Source organism: Alosa alosa, chromosome 15 (assembly GCF_017589495.1).
Source record: "Alosa alosa isolate M-15738 ecotype Scorff River chromosome 15, AALO_Geno_1.1, whole genome shotgun sequence".
NCBI lineage: Eukaryota > Metazoa > Chordata > Actinopteri > Clupeiformes > Clupeidae > Alosa > Alosa alosa.
Window position 1 is genome coordinate 19,883,093 of NC_063203.1, and position 20,928 is coordinate 19,904,020.

General features: G+C 43.0%; 1 long non-coding RNA gene across 1 annotated transcript; it reads left to right on the forward strand.

The window, feature by feature from the left end:
• The first annotated feature begins 2,119 nt into the window (after positions 1 to 2,119).
• Positions 2,120 to 3,585, forward strand: LOC125307859. The gene is made up of 3 exons (XR_007195806.1): positions 2,120 to 2,201; positions 3,204 to 3,274; positions 3,493 to 3,585. It is a non-coding gene; the product is annotated as an uncharacterized LOC125307859 (long non-coding RNA).
• Positions 3,586 to 20,928: the final 17,343 nt, after the last annotated feature.

The window sequence follows — 20,928 nt, forward strand, 5'->3', positions numbered from 1 at the left end:
AGCAGACGCTCATCAGAGGACCTCGGTGGGCGCGAGGGGAAGTATAGCTGGATCAAGAAGAATTAAGATAGTACGGTGCAGATTCAGTAAGTGTTGTATAGGCCAGAGTGAGGGATCTTCATTTAATTCTTGCAGCTATATGAAGCCAATGAAGAGTAACTAACAGAGGAGTTACATGTGTCCACTGAATTTTGAATCATCTTTAATGGTCTCACTACATAAGCAGATAGGCCAGCTAACAATGCATTGCAATAGTTAGTAAAGAACCATGAGTGTGGCATTCTGTGTAAGGTTGCCTTCACACTGGGTCTGTTTAACTGGACCATACCCGAATGTGATTACTCCCCCCTAGCCCTGACCCAGCTGGTCTCTGATCACATTACATATTTGTATGCGGGCCTGGGTCCGTTTATGTGATAAACACTAGCTTCTATTTACCAATATCGCTTGGCAACATTGCAAAAACAACAGTTTATTTTCTGGTTTTGGAACAGATAGCATTCAAACTGCATCAGAGTTCTAAGGAACCATCTAAGACCACCATTTACTTTGGTCCGGACCATTAGGCGTTCACATTAGCAAAAATTTCTAAACGATCGGTCCAAACGAACTCAGGTCCAGACCAAATGGTCTAATGGTGAATGCGCCCTTAGATAGGGTCTAATCTTCTGAATATGTTTAATGTAATTTATATAATGTAAATATTTATTAAAAAATCTAAATGTATCTTTTTGGACCTGAATTTCCCATTTTCCATCAGAACTGTTCCAGCTTTATAGTAGTGCCTTGCAGTACAACCCTGGAGAAAACATGGACAACACCATCCCTGTAGTAAACTATAGTGCAGCTAAAAACCCTTTCTCAGTGATGCAGAGGCCTCTCTCTAACATACCAGGTCTCTCTGAATAAAGCCATTACCGTACTCAGTGGTGTGGTGCATTTGTAATCATCATTATGCTCTGGCATATTTGGGGACATAAATGGTTTGTTAGTCTCTGTAATTAAAGTGATTTTCATGGTTGTAACAATTTTAGGTGTTTTTAATCTGAGCTGCAGCCATTTTGTTTATGCAAAAAGCACTGAACTAAAAGCATATCCTCTCAAATTAGCCTTATTTGATTTTGGCTACCAGGCTTGAAAGCAAAGCCTGAGGTAAATTGATGCGCCACAGTCTATTGGAGGGGAACGTCAGCATTTTCCCCTTTTTAATCACATTTGCTTAAAAGTTGTTGCTGAAACTAAGGATAAATTAGGAGATGAATACACAGGTACAAAAAATTTCATCATACACAATGAATGCATCATTTCCTGAACCTACATAAACAGATAAAAGTGTCCTCAGGTAAACTGAATGTATATCCACCAACACACTGCAGCAGAACTTTCCTTACATTGATGGCAATAAAAAATATATACTTTTGTAAACACTGCAACCCTCATTTTTGCACTTGAAATTCCATTGTTGTAATCTACCCCTGCTCAGGTGTCTCCAGGCAGTTTTAATGAAGCACATCAGTTAACCCACATGCATATTCAAAAGCACTTATAGGTCTGTGCATCATATGGGGGTCTTGCTGTGTGTGTTTTAGCAATGACAACCGTGGGGGAGGAACAGAGCATACCCTAGACCTGCATGCGGCTCTGACTGCCACAGCTCAGCTAGCTTACCATGAACTCATTCTGCAGCAAGGAGAGAGAGAGAGAGAGAGAGAGAGAGAGAGACGCATTAAGGATGACACGATGCTGATGAATGTTACCTTGGTTCACTCGAACACGAACCCTGTGCGCACTAATGAAACCAGAGAGCCCTCTGCTCTGTGAAGGCCTTTTATTTCTCCCCTCTCACTTTTTTTTTTTCTCTCTCTCTCTCTCTCTCTCTCTCTCTCCCAAAGACTCCCATCACAATCAGTTGATCTTAATTGCGTCTAATAAATCCACCTGTTCTCCTCCCACTTACCGAGCTCGCGCGCTGAAACCACCAGTGCCTGAAACCCATTGGACGGTCGCCAGGGAGCGGAGACGTCAGCTAATGAAAGCTCAGTGTGGCAGAAACACACTCCCGTTAATTATTTGTTTTATAAATATGCAACATCCCCGCGGCTCCTCCAGTGTGTACTGGTCCGTTTCGTCGATGGCTCAGGGGGTCTGGAGCACAAGCAGAGCTGCTGTCTAGGTTACCATGGCACTGGTGCAGAAATTCGGTTGGTAAAGCACGATATTTCTTTTTTTTTCAGCCCCAATCTCCTTTGGCAGTTCGGAGTGCAATTAAAGATTGCCAATCAAATTACATTATGAAAATTTGATCATGCACACTTGTGCTGCAGCTTGGATTTCACTGGCCCTGTTTGAGGTTGTCAACACTCACAAAGTCCCAGTGACAATATCAGACTTAAGAGCCATTTCATCCAAGCTACTAAAAATGTTGGCCTCTTCACATGTATTCTCTGTAGGCTTGTTCTGTCTCTGTGTAATCCTGGTGATCCATGTTCCACTATTATTGTAATGCTAACATTTGGAGCATGTCAAAATTGTAGGAGGGTTGAGGAGGCCTGTCAGATAATACCCAGTGTTCCCAGTAGCCTATAACCACTTTGCCTAAGCTCCTACATGGGTCTAACACAGAACATTACATTGGAGGAAAAGAGGGAATACACACCATGACAAGGAAATAGCATTTATTACTTAGAGGTCAAAATGACTTTGTGAAGAAAACAAAAAGACTAGGAGAGAGTCATTACATTCTTGCATGAAAGTGCGAGCCCACACTTGTAGTTGTGTGTCTGTCTACAGGCTTAATGTAGCCTACACAAGGAGGATCCATATGGAGAAAGTCAATGGCCAGCTCACCAGAGAATTTGCTGAGCTGTTGGATACTATAGAAAAGCTTTAGCTGAGTAAGGGAGTCTGCCATTTTAACTGTGCTACTCTTAACTGAATTCGAAATGGTGCAAAACTGCATTCATCAGTCTAACTAGACTTATCTGGTTTCTGTGCTTGAGGGAGACCATCCTCGTTAAGGTAAAAGACTAAATACTATGTATATCTCACACCTAACTAAATGCCGCTTTACCTTTTTGAATGTAAGTGCAGCACTCTATACAACACAGCATGGCTAACCTAGTTTTGTAAGCATTTCAGGTCCCAGTTCAGTCGACAGAAAATCCAGTCCATGCTTATCTGCTGTTTGCTCTGTCTCATGAAAGGCCAGCAGCATGTCCACACAAAAACGTCTGGCACCACATGGGGTTGGTGTTGTGGAGAATGTTAAGTCCATGTGAGTGAATTAAACATGATCCTATAGCGCTGTCATGAAACACATCTCTTACCTTCACTGGAATTAATTACCTTTTTACCAATTATTAATTAGTAATTTGCAGTTTGATAAAAGCTGGCAGGCCTGGTGGTGACAGTTAATCCCAGTGCTCCCCATGAAAAATGTCTAGAATCTCTGTCAAGCCCTTTTAGATCCCCTGTCACACGTTCCCTCAAAAGGCGAATGCAAACCAAACGTGCCGCCGAGGGGCTGTGGTTCTACCTCGAGAGCGAGAGAGCGGTTCCAAGGGAGAGGAGAAGAAAGGGTCTGGCAGCCGGGCACGCTCGTCCTCCACGGCCCGGCGAGGGGAAGAGTCACTCCTAGCCTTGGGGAGCAACGCTTTCACAGAGTCAGCGCGAGTCAGTGCAAGGGTGAGCTGGAGTCACAGGTAAGAAAATTCTCTCAGATCGCGGGGACACGGGGAATGGCAGGGCCAGAAAATGTCTGGGATGTTGTTCTTAGCTGGAGGGCTAGACAGTAGTTCAGTGGTGCAAGGGTCTTGTGTGCCTATAGCCACAGCATTGGACTGAAGGATCCCAGAAGAATAGCATGTGACAGCAGAACCACATGCAACAACTGTGAGAAAGCTACCTAGCAAAAAGCAGGACACTGAAAAGCTGTGATGGGAAAAAAAAACTTGATGATTTTTGAGTCATCCCTGAAATCCATCTCTGAGTGACATTGCCCTACTAGGGCTATACTTTCCCAATGAAGATGTTTATTTAAAGAGGTTAAAGAAAACTTAACTTCATGTTTCACTATTAACAAGGATACTATCTGCTGTTTGATTTTCAGTTCAGCCAAGACAACTGGAACATACAGTACACTGGATCATCATATACTGTATAAATAACTCTAGTAACCAGTCCCATCAATCTATTTGTCTTTCTACAGTTACCAAGACACCATGTCTCCACAAACACTTGCACTTTGTAGCAGAGGTGGTTATGAGGCGGATATGTATGTGTGTGCAGTGTTTGAAAATAAGCGTGCTGTTATCCATAAGTCACTTCTAGCATCAAGAGCAGCTGCATCAGGAGGAACACAATATTCCAAATGATTTATTTTCTATTTTCTCCTCTCAGCAAGCATCAAAGAGCAATGTGACAGGCCAGAGGAGCTGCTTGTGACACTGTGACCAGGGCCAATCTCCTGCTGATTATGGCCCTCCTCTATTTGTATTCAGCAATAACAATAGACCATCATGGAAACAACATGGTATACAGGCGAACACTCAAGCTACAGAAAGCAGTTATAAGGATCTATGGAAGGCATTTCTAGCCTGGCCTCTTCTTTTCAAATTAATTGAGTTGCATGTATGTGAACTTATGTAACTTCAGTTGAGAAGAATAGGTTTAGTAATCAACCATATTTGCATTAGTACTTTGGCAGAAAAAGCTCTGGCCTTTTAGTATAATATTTTGAAGAGGAGTTCATTTCGCCAGTGAACTGGTTTATCATGTAAACAAACTATTCATGTGTAATGTCTGGAATAGCTCGCAATTCCATCATATGAAATGTTTACTGTATACCTTGTAACTTGTCTCTGAACCAACCAGTGAGCAGTTATAAGGATCTATGGAAGGCATTTCTAGCCTGAGAGCTTCAGATTTCTTTTCCCTACGTACTTAAGTTGTAAGCCTATGAGCAGTTATCGTTTTAAGTTGTGTCCCCCGTGGTTAACATACATCATTACCAAACGTTAGTGATTGAACTCCAATGATTTCAAACAAGAGTCTACCAACCAGGAAATAAACGTTTGCCAATGGATCTAGGACAGACTCTGTGAAGTCAGAGAGTCTGGTATCCAGGCTAAGGCATTTCAGCACCCTGGCCAGAGACCTAGCCAAACACACTCCCTCTGTTAGCCTGTGTCCTGCAGATATGGAAGTAGAACTCATGAGCCAGCCACAGTAATAATAGCATATGAATGCTGACATGCTGCATTTTACTTATTTGGTTTAAAGCAATATAGATCTCCACACAGAAGCATTTCCTATACTGTTATCAATGGTCCTTCTTTTCAGTTGTCATTCATAGAAGGCAAGGTTAAGCTGTCTATTGTTTGTGAAATGTCTGATATTGTGCTTTCCTCTGAGTCCTTAACAATTACTGATAATTCACCAAGAACATCCTGGTGGAAGAATTGCATCCACAATATAATTGATAAGCAAACCAATTATGAAGCAAGTCTTTCTTTGTGGTGTTTTTTCTCGCTCACTCGCTGTATTACTGAATTTGAAGTCAGATTTAAGCCTCAAACATGGTGTACTTTCATGAGTCACAGTGCTCAGGGAGCAGCACACAATTCATGTGTTCCCGAGCTGTATTATGGGGCTTAAGATTGTTTGTTTGCCTTTTGTATTACAGAGAAAGCCACTCGCTTCCTAATGCCCAGAAGAAAAGCCCTAATCCGATTGGGAACAGTCCACACAGACTGGAGACACGGACCACAGTGTAGCTTTCCAGAGTCAATAGTTGACAGATTAATGGAATACCAAAATTCCGACAAGCACGCCACAATAGAATATCAAGCCACCCCCCTTCGTGTGTGACAATTGATAATGGTGCGGTCCAATTTGCATAAAACACTCTAGACTTTACACATGTGATGAGGGGTACTGGCAGTGTTTGGCTTCAGTGAGAATTTCTTTTGTCATTTCATTGCAACTGTGCTCAGAGCTGTTTGTTTCTATTTTCTGTTTGCCTTGCTTTGTCATCCGATGTCCCATTGAGTGTCATCAATTGCAAATGTTGCAGGTCGTGATGACGGGATAAAAGGAATGTTTGATACATCACCTCATCTCTGGTACCTTTAGTGCGTGCTTGGGGGGGAGCTAAACTAACAACTGCACAAAGAGAGATGAGTTTCTGTACAGCCAACATGCAGACCTCCCATGGACGGCCCTTTGAGATGTTAAAAGTGTGCGACGTGCCGCCTCCATCCCTCTACAATCCATAAATCAAATCATTAGCATGCAGTTCTTCGGGGCATGACAGGAACTTTTGCTATCAAAGTTCCAAAAAAGCAACTCTCATTAGCCCATCTCCCACATGTGCCAATGACTTCAGGGGGCTCTGTGCTATTTCCATATCCCTGTCCGTATAAAATATAACGTATTTGCCGTGGCCCAGTTTGGAGTGCCGGGCGAACTGTCTGCTACTTTTGAGCACCACCACGGCGTCTATCTGTGTCAATATTTGATTTTGTCCAGCAATTAACCTTGAGCTGTCACGGCTAAGTTGAACAAATGTTCTGGAGTGTCTGCCAAGAAAACATTTCAAGCAGTCCAGGTCACTGAGTGATGATTGACAGTGTGAAAAAAATGTGTGTGTGGGTGTGAGAGAGAGAGAGAGAGAGAGAGAGAAAAAAAAGAAATTTTGATGAGAAATGAGGGAAAAAATGAGAACTCATCATTGCACACTTTTGACATCGCTGGCCAGATGGTCACTCAAGACACCATAGGGAACGGGAGACATCAATCTCCTGAATGGAGCGATTTGCAATCCTTTTCAGTGCACTCACATTAGCACAGAAGTTATTTTGGAATTACAGGGACCTTTACTGAGTTAAGCAGTATCTTTCATACCCCACCCTTTCTTTACAAAACAGCAGCCTGTTTGGGGAGGCCAGGACTACTGGCAAAAGGGACAAATGGATCGAGGTGCAAATGAGAGGGGTGATATTTCAGGAAGCCTTGAACCGTTTCCAATAACACTGCATCTCAATGACCTTTCGTAGTAAGGAATGGCTCGATGTAGACTCCAGTGGATTAAGCACACCATCATTAAAACTACTGACCCTGGCAGACAGACTGCACACATCAAAATAGGAGCCAAATGCTACTGTACCTTATGGAGTGTGAAAGGTCAAGAAACCTAGGCGGCATTTTTTTTGAAGAGAAAAGAGACAGAGAGAGAGAGACGGACAGAGAAGGGACAGACACTGTGTACTGAGCATATGGCAACCTGGTTGTTATGTCAATGTAGTGGCTGTGTGACAGCAATGGACTATATGTCACGGAAGGCTCTTCAGCCAGCACATACAGTATATTTCTGGTGAAACATCAGTGTAATGACATATTCTGTTATTCTGCTCCTTTCGTGTACACTCCAACACTGAATATCTTGTTTATGCCCAACAGGGCAACTCTTTATTCAACTTTGACACACATAAAAGCCTTCTAGCAAGTGCATGGCATATAGGCAGTTACTCAACAGAACTTAAAAAAAAAATACAAACATATATACAACAATAATAAAATGATCTAAAACATGTTGATATTTGGCAATGTCAAATAAGAGTTTTACAAATACACATTTTCACAGCTATACATCTGAAACATTTAAATGTAAATTCGACGTACAAACTGTTGTTTATGATACATAAGGTCTTTAAAGTAACATTTTCTCATCATGCGGTAGCCTCACAATTAGCCCTGTGGATCCAGCTGAATGATTTGCTCCCATATCAGCTGGCCAAAGGTGATGGCATATCATGGGCTTTCCCAACAGCCATGAATTCTTTCTCATGAAGTCAGGGACCAGATGGCGGAGCCATTAGTCAGAACGGCGGAGCCACTCAGGCAATGTAAATAGCCATGTCAGAGGCTCAATAATTGATATGGATTATTACAGTGCTCACTATGGCTCCCAGGAATAATGTGCAGGCATATCAACCTAATTGTCAGTGAAGGATGCAAACTGGCCAGCAGTAATATCTCCACGTGGAAGAAAGCCTGCGTTCCCTGAAGCGAGCATCTCGGACTAGCTACGGAGGATGAAGTAAGCGTGAAACTATTAAACGCCACACAGGTGGGGAATAATGGGAGCTGGAATCTTGGCAATGCCTCTGGTTGTCCACTTCATCTGTATTCTGAGCTACTTCAGTGGAAGGGAAATGCATTAACTATGTGGAAGTGCAGCACAGAAGACAAAGTATTAGTTCTAAAGCTCTCAAACTACTTATAGCTTGGGTAAACATTGTGAAACAAAAGTTTGGATACATTATACAAATACATTCTTACAGTTTCATATTTCAAGTTTAATTTATTCAGAATTGTGAGAATTACATTAGACAAATTGTCATCATACGGTTTTACATAATAGGCTTTGCACCAAATTTAAAATTATGAACCGAAATGGCAATGTACTGTACAAAATGCAAATGCAAATCTGTTGAGTGATCATACTTCCATTCCATAACAACTATACTACATCAACTATGCATTACCTGACTGCACAAACAACAGCTATATTTCACCTTGACATCAAATGTAGCTTTTATAAATGCAACGCGGCTGAATAAATGTGGACGTTCTCCTTGTTGGGACTTAGGGCCAAGGACTGCCATTCAAATTCCTCCATTCATCCAAGCCTTCACTTATTTACAGGCGCAACCATCACCCCTTTCCTTTACAATCAATGATGGACTCCCTCACTCTTTTACCCCTGCTGCCCGACAAAACAAACACTGGATGTCGCAGATAACAGTCTCTTCAAAGGTCAGAGCGTTGATGGAAGATAGCACAAGGGGAACGGGAGAAGGAGGAGGAGGGGAGGTGAGGAGAGAAGAGGAGGAGAAGGGGGAGAGGTGAGTAAATGTCTAGAGAGCCTACCAGCCACAGAAACACTGGGATCATGACAGATATGCCCTTTTCAGGCAGAGCTGTAGCAACTCTGCAATGTGCCTTTAGACAGGAAACGTGGCAGGCTGGGAGACCATCTTAAACCCAGACTTTGATGAAACTAAGATAGAATGCTACATGCTATTGCTGTGCTATAAATGTTTCATACATAGATCAACTAAGCAGCTAGCCTTCATCTCTTGTTCCGGTGGATTTCAAACTCTGCATCAGGGCTCCGAACCGGTTCAAGGAACAAAAACCGAAAACAAACGGAATTTTACGAGGAGCGGAAACGGAAACGAAAACAAAATGGTCTTCAACTGTTCCGGAACAGAAACGTTATTCTGAAATCCACAAAACCGGTTAATAACGTTTATTTTCGTTCTCTATATAACAGCCTTATAATTTGATTTCTGCAGTCCAAAAAAAAATAAATTGTGTAAAAAATCAAATGTGTATATTTTGTCTTGCTGTTGTAATGTAGGCTAACCTATCCGTCTGCCACTTCGGATCTTAGGCCAGCTCGTAGCGTAGGCTACTGAAACTGATTTGGAAATTGTTTGTAGCCTATGTGTAATAGCCTATTTTGCCTGTCCACGCCTTGTCGTTTTAAAGTCGGGATTTGAAATGTTTGCGCAATTATAGCCTATTCTATGTAGAAGAGTTAAACGGGAAATTTGAGATAGGCCTTGTCAGCAACCGTCAGGTTCGTTTATAAACAGGGTTGGAATTATAGCGCAAGCCTTTGAAGATCTCCATATGGATAAAACGTAGGCTACAACCAGGTAAGGAGTTTAGCATGTATCCAGAAATATTTTTTTGATAAGAAATTATTTATAGGCATAGGTTAGGCCTACAGTAAGTCTGTAGGCTATGGGATGGATAGCCCATCTGAATGTTTTTGGATGCCGCCTGTGATATATTATTTTGGGGCATAGCTATGGTATAGGCTAAATCAAGGAGAAATAATGAGTACGTCTATTCTAAGGTAAAGTCCACAAAAATAGACTTGATAGGCCCGCCAAACACTGCCGGAACTTTAAGAACGAACGATATTTTTTTGTTCGAACCGGTTCAGGACCGATATGTTGGTGGCGGAACGTATGCAAGAACGAAAACGTTAAACATAGGCCTACCTGAACCGTTCGGAACGGAACGTTTGAAAAATTATTTTGTTTTCAAGCCCTGCTCTGAATTTTACCCTCAAAAGCTTACATTACTCATTTCTATCTTTTCTCCTTCATTGGTAGAGACTTTGAAGGTACTGAAAGTATTACAGGTAGAGAAGTGACAGTGACAAAATGCTGGAATATAACGCTCCATTTTACTCTGAAATGAATCCTGTCAGATAGCCTCCATGTTGACTGGAAGAAGGCTTCCGCAGTGGCTGAGGAGCCTGATAGACTAATCAAAATTCCACAACAAGTCTTTCCACAGCCACTAATATCCAATAGCTCACAATGTTTCTCTTAGGGCTGTGACGTTATTAAGATACAGGTGGCGGAAGAGAAAGCAATGAATCACTCTCTCTCAATTGCATGACAGCATGTATATTTCAGACAGTGTTGATATATGTCATTTCAAAAAAACAATTTAGCTCCTCCAGGATTTTTTAATCATATTTTGTTCACAGAAACTTCTCAAGGACCAAAGCAAAAATGTATTAGTTTTATAACAAGTCAAGATTATTTATGAAGTACTACTGTAACACATCCAAGTAGCCTATGAAGTCAAAGGTATAATATGAATATAACATAAAGGACTAGATAGTGAATGTCCAGGTAAATTCATTTTATCAAGCTCATACAGTAGTTGCTGTGCTGTACACTGAAAATTCACCTTTTTACACCTTTTTACACCTTTTTACGATACACGACAAGGATTCCTCGCCCCAGTGAAGGCCTTAGACCACCAGTGTAAACACATAAAGTATTTACAGACAGAGGGGTTTGCTACGTACTGTAGAAGGCTTTAGGGTATCCCTTTCAGCAGTAAAGACAGTGATCAGGTTTGTTTTTCCTGAAGCACTAAATAAAGCTAAAAAGATACTCACTCCTCCCCAATAGTATTCTTATGGGAAATGTTTAAGGTGGACTAAAATGCTTTGAAACTGCTTATGTAGTGTGGGTTGTGTGTACCTTGAGCAGAACAACTCGTACTGCTTGCCGGTAAACGCAGCAATGCTGACAGGAACCAAATCTAGGTGGGATGTCCCTGAGAGGGAAAGGACACAATTAGTTAACTAATCAATTCAGAGGGAGAGGAGGGTTGGAAAATCAATGCTCTCATTATGTATTTGGACGTCATGTGTTTGCACTGAGATCAAAGCTTCAATGCATCCACCTCCCTGGCCACAGGGATGTCTCAGAGGATGAAACTCGGTGGTGTGTGTGTGTGTGTGTGGGGGGGGGGGGGAGAATAAATGGGGTGTGAAACATACACAAACAGATACCATTACCAGATATGTAAATGAAGCTGAGTCAGTGTGCTTGAGAGTCCGTGTAATCATTGTCATCTTCAGCATCCTATTTGCAATCGATGCCACAGTACTCTCAGAGGGACTCTCAGTAGTCTCACCGGGCTTCTGGAATCTTCAAATGTCAAGACATGAGACCGACGGAGAGAAAACGAGAAAGGACATCTGTATTATCACCTGAATTATGTAGAAGTGTGCAACCATTGACTTTGATCCTTCAACAGAAATTTGCGCTGCTTCCAGAACATAACAGGATTGATTTTAAGACAGATTTCTAAGCCGCACATCATGAAATATGCAAAACATTCTAAAATGTATATGTTTACATCTGTTTGTTTATTGGAAGTGAAATTGTAAATGGAAGAGTGCAAAATAATTAGTATCTCTGATCAAATTAGAACGTTTCATCAGAGAGATACAAATATTGTTTAGAAAGATCCTAATAAATGGTGTATAAGAAAGTGAGAACTAATATCAGTTTGTAAGTTGTTTTGGAGCTCCCCAATCTAAAGCCAGTATGCATGAATTAAACAGTGCATATAATATATTTAGTGTCTTATAAACTCTTTTATAAGTAATCTACTCTTGTTATCTAATGGTAACTAACTAACCATTTAGTAATACCTTGTAAATGGTTGTAAATGTAAAACACACCTCATTATAAAGTGTTAACCAAATATATATTGGTTCTTGGTTGGGAGGCTTATTACTGTATTGATACCTACTTTACATGCCTACCAAACAGACACCACATCCATTATTTCGATGCTTCATTAAAACTTTCCAAAGAATAAGAAAACCAGGCAAACACCTGCAGAGAACACCATTTCAATCGGCAGAGCTGTTGAACAACAACAAGCTCCACTGAGTAAACACGCCATTTCTGAATGATGTCTAACACAAAGGACCTGACTCAAGGATGAGGAGGGGGAGGACGTCCATTGTCCAGTTGAATTGCAGGGTAGTATGGTAGGCCTCTCTGCTGGCTGGCAGGGTGGGCCAGATCGGTCTCTCCCTGGGGATGAAAGGAGGAGTGCACCTGTTGGAGTCTCGGTGGGCAGGCGTCTTTGATCCACGCTGGCAGACATCAAAGCCTCCACTCAGGGCTCCTGTAAGTGGTCTATAAGAGTGTGTATGCTCGCACTTAATACACACATGCGCCAATTTATTGTTTAAAAAAAGAGTCAGGCGAATGGACTGAAGTGCCTCATGTATATAATGTCTTTCTTTCTACCTGTGTGAGTGTCCAGGGAGAGCATGAATGACTGTTGTTTAAGGAGGTCTGCATGGGCTCACTACACATTCATCATTAGCTGTATTGCTCAGATACTTGAGTACCGTCCACTTTCTCAATCACAAGGCTACAAAGGATCATGTAATCACAGTCACAATTTGTTAGAGTGACATTATGAATGATTACTGAATACTGAATGATTACTGACCAATCATGGCTAACTCTCATTTTGTAGTAGATTTAACAGTTTCATTTTAGAATTTCACAGTAGGCTTCAGATACTTGTTCAGATACTGAAACAGTTTTATTTCCAGCACCAATATAACTCATACAAAACACCAAGCAAACTGTTGAAGACATATAAAAAAACAAACACCAAAATGAGCAAAGTCCTCAGACACTTCAGGGAGCATATTACTCATGGCCAGTCAAGTCTACTACCCTTTTTTAGAACAAGAGTCAAACGTGGAGCACAAAAAGGCTCCAGAGTACTAAAGTTGAGATGTTCAGTTCTACAGTTTTGCAGAGGTAGTATCCCTGGCAGTCTGATGTGGTGAGCAGGGAAGTCAGGAGGAGGCAGTGTTAGACTGTGAAGCCGAGTTAAGAGAAAGCAGAAACTCTGGGGAGAGTTCTGTTGAGAACCGTCAATACAACACACTGAGAGAAAATGCCAGTAGCGCTAACCTTAGCTCAGCTGAGTGTCCTTACTTTCTCCTTGTGGATGAGAGGAGAGACCAGCAAGGTTTAACATGTGGTATAGCATAAAATAACACCAGTTAAAGATAACCTGCTACCTGTGCCACAACAAGCATGGCACTCACAAAATCATGGCAAATGATGTCTGACTGCTCAGAGCATTTGTTGATGTGGTATGCTAGCTTTATGATGTCATGCCATGTTTAGACTAGAAAGGTTCTATTTGCACAAATCACTCACAGATGTGACTAACCTTTTCTTGCACATGACTCTCCCACACAAGCATGGACACCCTGGCATGTAGTGCACTGAATGCAGTACTCCAATCAAGTCTACATTTGCTTGAGTAATCCAAACATCCTAATGGCATGAGACAACCACAAGAGAGCCATTCTAGCTTGTGTTAATTCTGTGGGCAGACCCGGCTTCAAGGTTACATTTTTCTCCACGCATAACTAATTGTTGCTGTCGCAAGCAAATGATTTCATCCCTGATGTGGTTTGCTTAACTGCTCTAATTCAAGACACACTAACACTGCATTTCATAATTATGTTTTGTCTCTACTATTTCCATTTCACTGGGTTAATTATAATAACAGACTAGTCTGGAAATCGATGTGGTGGACGTCACAGATCTGTGTTGATTACCCATGTAGCAAAATGGCCATACTCTGATCATTATTCATTCACTCTTCTTTATTTGCGAGAGCTTGTTTTTGCACTCTTTTTTATTACTTTTATTGTAAAATGAGGCTAAGCAAGAGCCATGATACCTTACAGCTCTCATATCAATATCACCCTTTTCACAGAACACTTTATGAGCTAAGGAGAATTCAGCATAATGAACATTCATGACTCAATCACATGCATATTGCATCCCAAACAATGACTTTTTTTGTTTGTCTTGGTCTTAATGAGACACTTGTTTACCACACCTTTGTTCCCTGAGGCTCAGAGAAAATTGGAAACCTCTGGTCCCCCAGCATCTCTCTCCTCCCAAACAAGCCTCTCTCCTCCTCCTCCCCTCCTGCCTAAATCCCATCTCTCCAAGGCTGGTGCCTCACAGCCAGCGAGGAGTGTTTTGGCTACACTCCATCTCTCCCTAAATGAGGCCGGCAGAGGATGAGAATGAATATGTTTTCCCCTCTGGACACGGCAAACATCTGTCACACCATTCTTTGGTACAGTCATGCTAGAGAGAGAGAGAGAGAGAGAGAGAGATGGAAAAAGAGCATGAGAGAGAGAGAGAGCGCTCTCAGAGCCCCTCATGGTGACCTCTTCACCTGGATGAATCCCATTACCCAAAACCCACTCTGTCCGAAGATGGAGAAAAAAAACAAACAAAAGAAGCATGCTAGTAATGGGATCCCGTCTTGGGCATGGCATGGCTAGATATTGTATTTGCAATTTAGATAGGCACGGGGTATGAATTTGTAGTTTGTGAGTGTGTGTGTCTTTGGGGAGTTGGTCTGGTGGTATTATATGCGCTTGGAGATACTGAATATTTGTTTTATGTGCAAGCTAATGTATTTTCATGCATGTGATTTGCAAGATACTGGTCCTCTCTGCAATATCCTCTCTGTGAAGCAGAAGCAATAGGGAAATTGATTGGGAGGGAGGGGTGGGGTGAGAGAGATACATGGTGAGGGGGGAGCCAAAACATGAATAGGAAGGACATTCATGGAGCAGCACATGAGTGAGAGCCAAGCGCAATTAGGCCCTGCGCTCACGCCCGCGCCCGGCTCACGCAAACCTTTAGTGGCCATTTCATTACGGAGCCAACGCTGCCCTTATCTGTCTGCATTCGGCAAGAGAGACTGGACAGTATACATAAACATGAGGCCCTTTATGTCTAATGCCAGAGGCCATTGCCATGCCCCCCCCCCCCCAGAACACATACACACACAGACAGACAGACACACACACACACACACACACACACACACACACACACACACAGCACACACACCTTTCTATGTCTCCTACCCCCACCTCACTGGCTCCACATCCCCCTTGTAGCTCTGAACCCTCCCCCATCCTCCCCGGCAGCTATGCACCCTTCTCCCCTCAGCCCTGCTGCAGACACACACACACACACACAGACACACACTCCTGCATTACAAACACCTGAGTCTGAGCCTGACACTGACACACACACACACACACACTGACACACACACACACACACACACACACACACTTTCTCTCTCTCTCCTCCAGTGCAGCCTACAGCCTGTTTAGTGTTTCCTCTCACTCCTGGCTTAGAGGAATGGGAATCGGAGCACCGCGGCGTACGGTTAGCAGCCTACGGTGTAGAAAAAAAGAGTGCGGAAGGGGTTGGGTTGTGGGGGGTAGCAGTGGAGTCAAGGAAAAAACAAGCAGTTTTTGCACAACACCAGGATCACAGCTCTCCACCTTGGCTCCCCACCACCCATCTCCCTGAGATGCGAGCATGTCATCAAAATGACTTTAATTGTTTTAATTAAAGGCGGGCAGCAGACAGCTGTGTGTGTGTGTGTGTGTGTGTGTGTGTGTGTGTGTGTGTGTGTGTGTGTGTGTGTGTGTGTTTGATTACATGTAGTGTCAGTGGTACAGGCCATGGTGGGCCGACTCGTGCATATTCATAGCCAGCCCCTCCATGGCCTTCCACAGTAAACAGAAGAAGAACACTTTACACACTTTCTCTAGGTCCACTAATGAACACATATCATTCTAGTGGTTTAATGAATTGGTGGCTCATCCTCTTTCATTAAATATTTATTCAGGTGATATTTTCCAGCCTATCAGGTCATTGCGTCTGCATATGCCTCAGAATGAAAAGATAACCATTTTTGCCTATATACTCATGTTAGGCAAATGTCATATCCAACATACTAACAGCTAACAATTCCAATGTATTCAGGTAGTGGATCAAATTTATTTCTGTGGACATGTCTAGAAAAGTGGGAGAAACAAGCTAGAGGCTCATGAACTGAATAGTAATTACAGAGAAATAATTACTAAACTACCCTATTATACCAATATACAAATATTTTACATATGTATTTAATACTTACACATATACCTCATATGCATTCACTTCTGTGTTACAGTCACAAAATCATGGCATTAAAAGCCAACATTTTCAAATTTAAGTGGCATTTCACACAAAAAATGTATTAAAGAGATGCATTAAACCAACCGTAAGAGAATTACAGAGTGCAGTTTATGTTCAGATTGCCTTGGGGTGCCACGACAGCAATCTGTGTGAGGCTGAGTCTTGGGCTGATCCAGGCGCTTAATGAAACCAAGGGCACCAGTGTAGCGTGACCATCGGCGGTGGCGACGGTGGCGGTAACTAACAGAGTGATGCTTATGAGATGGCTGCTAATAGAAAATCTCTTTGTCCTCCTGGGGCCCCCCTCCTCGGGGAGGCTCGATTACCCGAGGCCCCCGCACACAGCTGACAGCTCCAGCTTGCCTGAGCGCTCTGGAAGTCCTTCAAGCTTGTAGAGGGAGGTGGTGTGTGTGTCTGTGTGTGTGTGAGTGTGTGTGTGTGTGTGTGTGTGTGTGTGTGTGTGTGTGTGTGTGTGTGTGTGTGTGTGTATGGGGGCGATGATGTTGAGGGGGGGTGGGGGGTGGTGGAGAGAGACTGTGCAGCCTTGTCCAGTAGCTGAGCCAACAGCTTCTAGCCTCCCTAAGTCCAGGCATCTGCTGGGACAGCTGTCCGGCACATCCCTCTTTCTCTCCTCCTCCTCTGTCTCTCTCCCTACCTCCCTCTGTGTGTCCTCGTCGTCTCTCACTTTTTCTCCTCTCCTCCCTCTCTCTCCTTCCAAATTCTCTCTTCCTCAGTGATGCACATAATCAGCTAAGCCGCTCGCCCAGAGTTGCAGAGAAACATCCACAGAGGGACTCCAACTGTGCCCGAAAAGAGATTCAGCTCCAGTCGAAGCCACAACAATGGCTTACCACAACATAAGACAGCCACTAATACTTCCATGGAAACAAGTAAGATGTCCCACATTATACCCAGTAGCCTCCATCATGACGAGAGAGAGGTAGCGTTCTCAGATGTCACTACCCTGTCGGCGAGTTTGGTTGTTTGTATCAGGTATGGCTGGTGAGCTCCCTCTATTGGTTTGAACACATCGGTCTGGCCCTTGAGAATGAATAGAAGCACATGGGTTATAAACACTTCCTATTAGCCCAGCAGGGTGCACTGAGCCAGTGCCAGAGCTTTACATGATACTTAGATGAAAACAATTTCCTCACATGTCGATTGAATTCTGGCCAATGTGTGCAAGACTTTGAAAGGCACCCTGGTTCAATCTCATATGTGTCACTTCGGAGCCCATTCCTAAATCCTATAGATGCAATTACAAAATGTGGTTAAAGAATGACATGTGTTATGCCTAATAACATTGCTTAATATATTAATTTGCAATCACACTAAATCACACAAACACAGCAGTCAAATTCTGGAACCGGGATATCAATTTAAAACAGAAACAGAAAAACATTTCTGAGCAAATGGCTGTATTTTTACAGAGTCTGCCAACCTGCATTTCAATTTGGCATCCGAACCCTCCACCCCACACCACCCCCACCCCCCCCATTTGCATCAAAGCTGTTTGGGCAAATTGTACCCCACAATGGCGAGTGAATGTAGCCCTCATCTCATTTCACATCCCCGCCAGGCCAACTTCCTGTTAAGTGCAATGAATCCACAAAAAAACGCGCCAGAACCCTTTTCAGATGGATTCAGCGGCAGATTCACTTTCATTAGATACAGCTAATCCAAACATTTGTGTAATCACCGTGCCAGTCAAACAGAGCCAGAGTCCTAAACAGATCAGTTCTGTCTGTGATGAATTATGGATGGGGCCATGCCGTAGAGCCCAGACCCATCCATCAGCTTCCGAAATATTTAAATAAAAAGAGGCAAAACAATTTCCAAAAAAACCCAGCATGCCATGAATTCCAATCCAATCCTTCAGAATTCATTCCACGCCTCACTGTATCGTGCCAGCTTGTTGGAAAGGTCAGTCGTGATAATAAACATACACAGTTTTGTTTGGTTTTTTTACCTCCCAGGAGTGTTCAAGAAAAGTTTCCGGTATGTTTCTTAAATTTGCGTTTTTCTCAAAAAGAGAGCGAAATCAGCTTCAGTCCCCACCGGTTTTAACACTTCCAAACATCTACCCTCAAGCAAAAGATAAAAATTAATCCAATGCTTTTCTAGCCTTCTTTCAGCACCAACAGCCACAGAAATGCTTACTGTCTCTATCTAGGCACAAAATCTGTTGATACAAGTAAATGGTTGAAGGGTTCAACTTTGATCCCCCCCTGGTTTTCTATATAATACTCAAGTCTTCCTGTTCATCCCATCTGCTGGTGTATAGTCCTAATTGACCCGGAGGGCAGGCAGAGGGATGATTCTCCCCCAAAAGCACACACTGCACGGCAATAACGGCGAGAGAGAGCGCCAACGTTGAGATTAACTCGGCGCCCTCGGAGGAGGAGGAGGTCATTTAAAGTGCCCACTCATGGGCAAACACTGCAGACATGTCAGCCATGTTGTCATATCAGTGATGTCAGTGGTGACATTTCAGTGAGAAACTCATATCAGGCTCCCCCCCCCCCCTGTCACAGACACAAAGAGAGCGAATCTGCTCAAAAATGGAGGGGAAGTGAGAGAGCCAGTGTCAGTGGAGGGGGGAGGGTGGCAGCATGGCGCCTAGTGTTTCTATAAGAGAGGAGGTCAATCGGGGTGTGCCATGTGTGTGTGTGTGTGTGTCCACATTAAATAACTTGACTTTGAGAGGTCAGTTTTCATCAGTTAGCTTGACAAAGCAGAGAAATACACAATGGCACGGTGGTTTGCTTCATGAGACCTCAGAGTCTCTCTGAAAAAGTATCCATATATGACGTTCTTGACATGTTATTCATTTCTTTTTTTCTTCATTTCTTAAACTCAGAAAATAATAGAAGAAAATCTCCTGAGTGTGACCATATCATTTATGTGAGTAAATCCATCCATGGCCACAGAAAATCCCTCATACATTTCTATAAAAAAAGTAAGTATTTAGTATTAGTACGAGAAAAAAGATTCTCAATTTCAACATTAGAAATATCGTTGAGCGAATATAGAAATATCGTTGAACGAATATAAATGAATGTTGAGTCCTAGCCCAGTGAGAGTTCCTTCCTTACCCACTCTCTGTTGGCCACACTCAGTCCGACCTTTCCTGCCAGGATGGGGGACATCTCCTTGCACCCGTCCCCCCATCCTGTCCACCCCACCCACCCCGCCCGCTCACCCTGAACGCAGGGAGCTGACGGAGCGGTGCCTGTAATGAGGTGAGCTGGGCCCTTTGTCTCTCCTGGATCTTGGTTTAATTAGGCAATTATGGGGCCGCCCGGGGAATTGGAGCATATGGGGTCACAGGAGAGGTGCCACCCCCAGATTCCAGAGTGCAGCGCTGTCAAATGGGCGCATGGGTCTGGCCTTTACAGGTGCGGCCCTCTGGGCTAGTCTACCTGAGCCTGGTGCAAAGAGGAATAGATAATGAGGCTGTTTAAATAGGTGAGTACTGTAACTGTTGTTAATAGTCAGAAGGCTCAATTGCAAGACAAGCAAGATGTGAAGATGTAAAAACGTATAAAAGTATTGATATAAACGGCTTATAAAAAGTATAGGTGTTTAGTCATATAGGAAGACTCTGCTGGAAATGAAGCTAGGATGCAATTTGTGCACTTCATCCCCCACACGGCTCCTATAGGTGTGCTTCATGTCTGTTCAAACGGTGAGACGATAACAGATGTCTCCATGGAAACCTGTTAAACTGTCCAAGCTTTTGACAAGATAAACCGAGATGCCCCCCTCTCTGAGAGGCTGCCATTTGACGCAGGGACAGAATAACATTCCTCCAGTGCCACGTTCTGCACCAGACCATTTTGATTACAGATTCATTGCCATCTGGTCTCCATGTTGGTGTCTGCCCAGGCCTGGCGCCAACACCGAAGAGGCTCCCCACCATTTTCTGCTACCCCCACCACCAACCACCACCATCACCACCACCTCCACCACCAACCATCACCACCCCCTACATTCCCCACACACACAGAGGAGGGCATGTCTGCTCACATAAAACAAAGAGCTGCCAGAACGCTGGTACGCTACTGTGGTTACACAGGTGATGCCTGATGCGTGCTCTGCTATCGTCCAAAAGAGAAGAACATTATTCACACGATGATGATGAATTGTTTCAAATCAAAAAGTCATGACAGCATTTGTTTTTTCTTGATATATGGAGTGTTCATCAGACAAATGTTATTTGGGTCGGTGTCAAAACTTTCAGTGGTTTTCAGTGTAACTGTGTTTTTAAATCATTATGACCCATTTTATCTGTGACCCTGTGAAGACAGCTGTCTGGCCAGGAGGAGGAATGTAGAAGACTTGGAGTATCACCATATTATAAACTCTAAATTATAAAGTCTAAATTTCTTTTTGGTAGATTAATGATTGAGTCAAAATGTGTACTCTTTTACATTATTTCTACATCAAAAGCCTTTTTATGACTAATGACACATTTTCATTATTC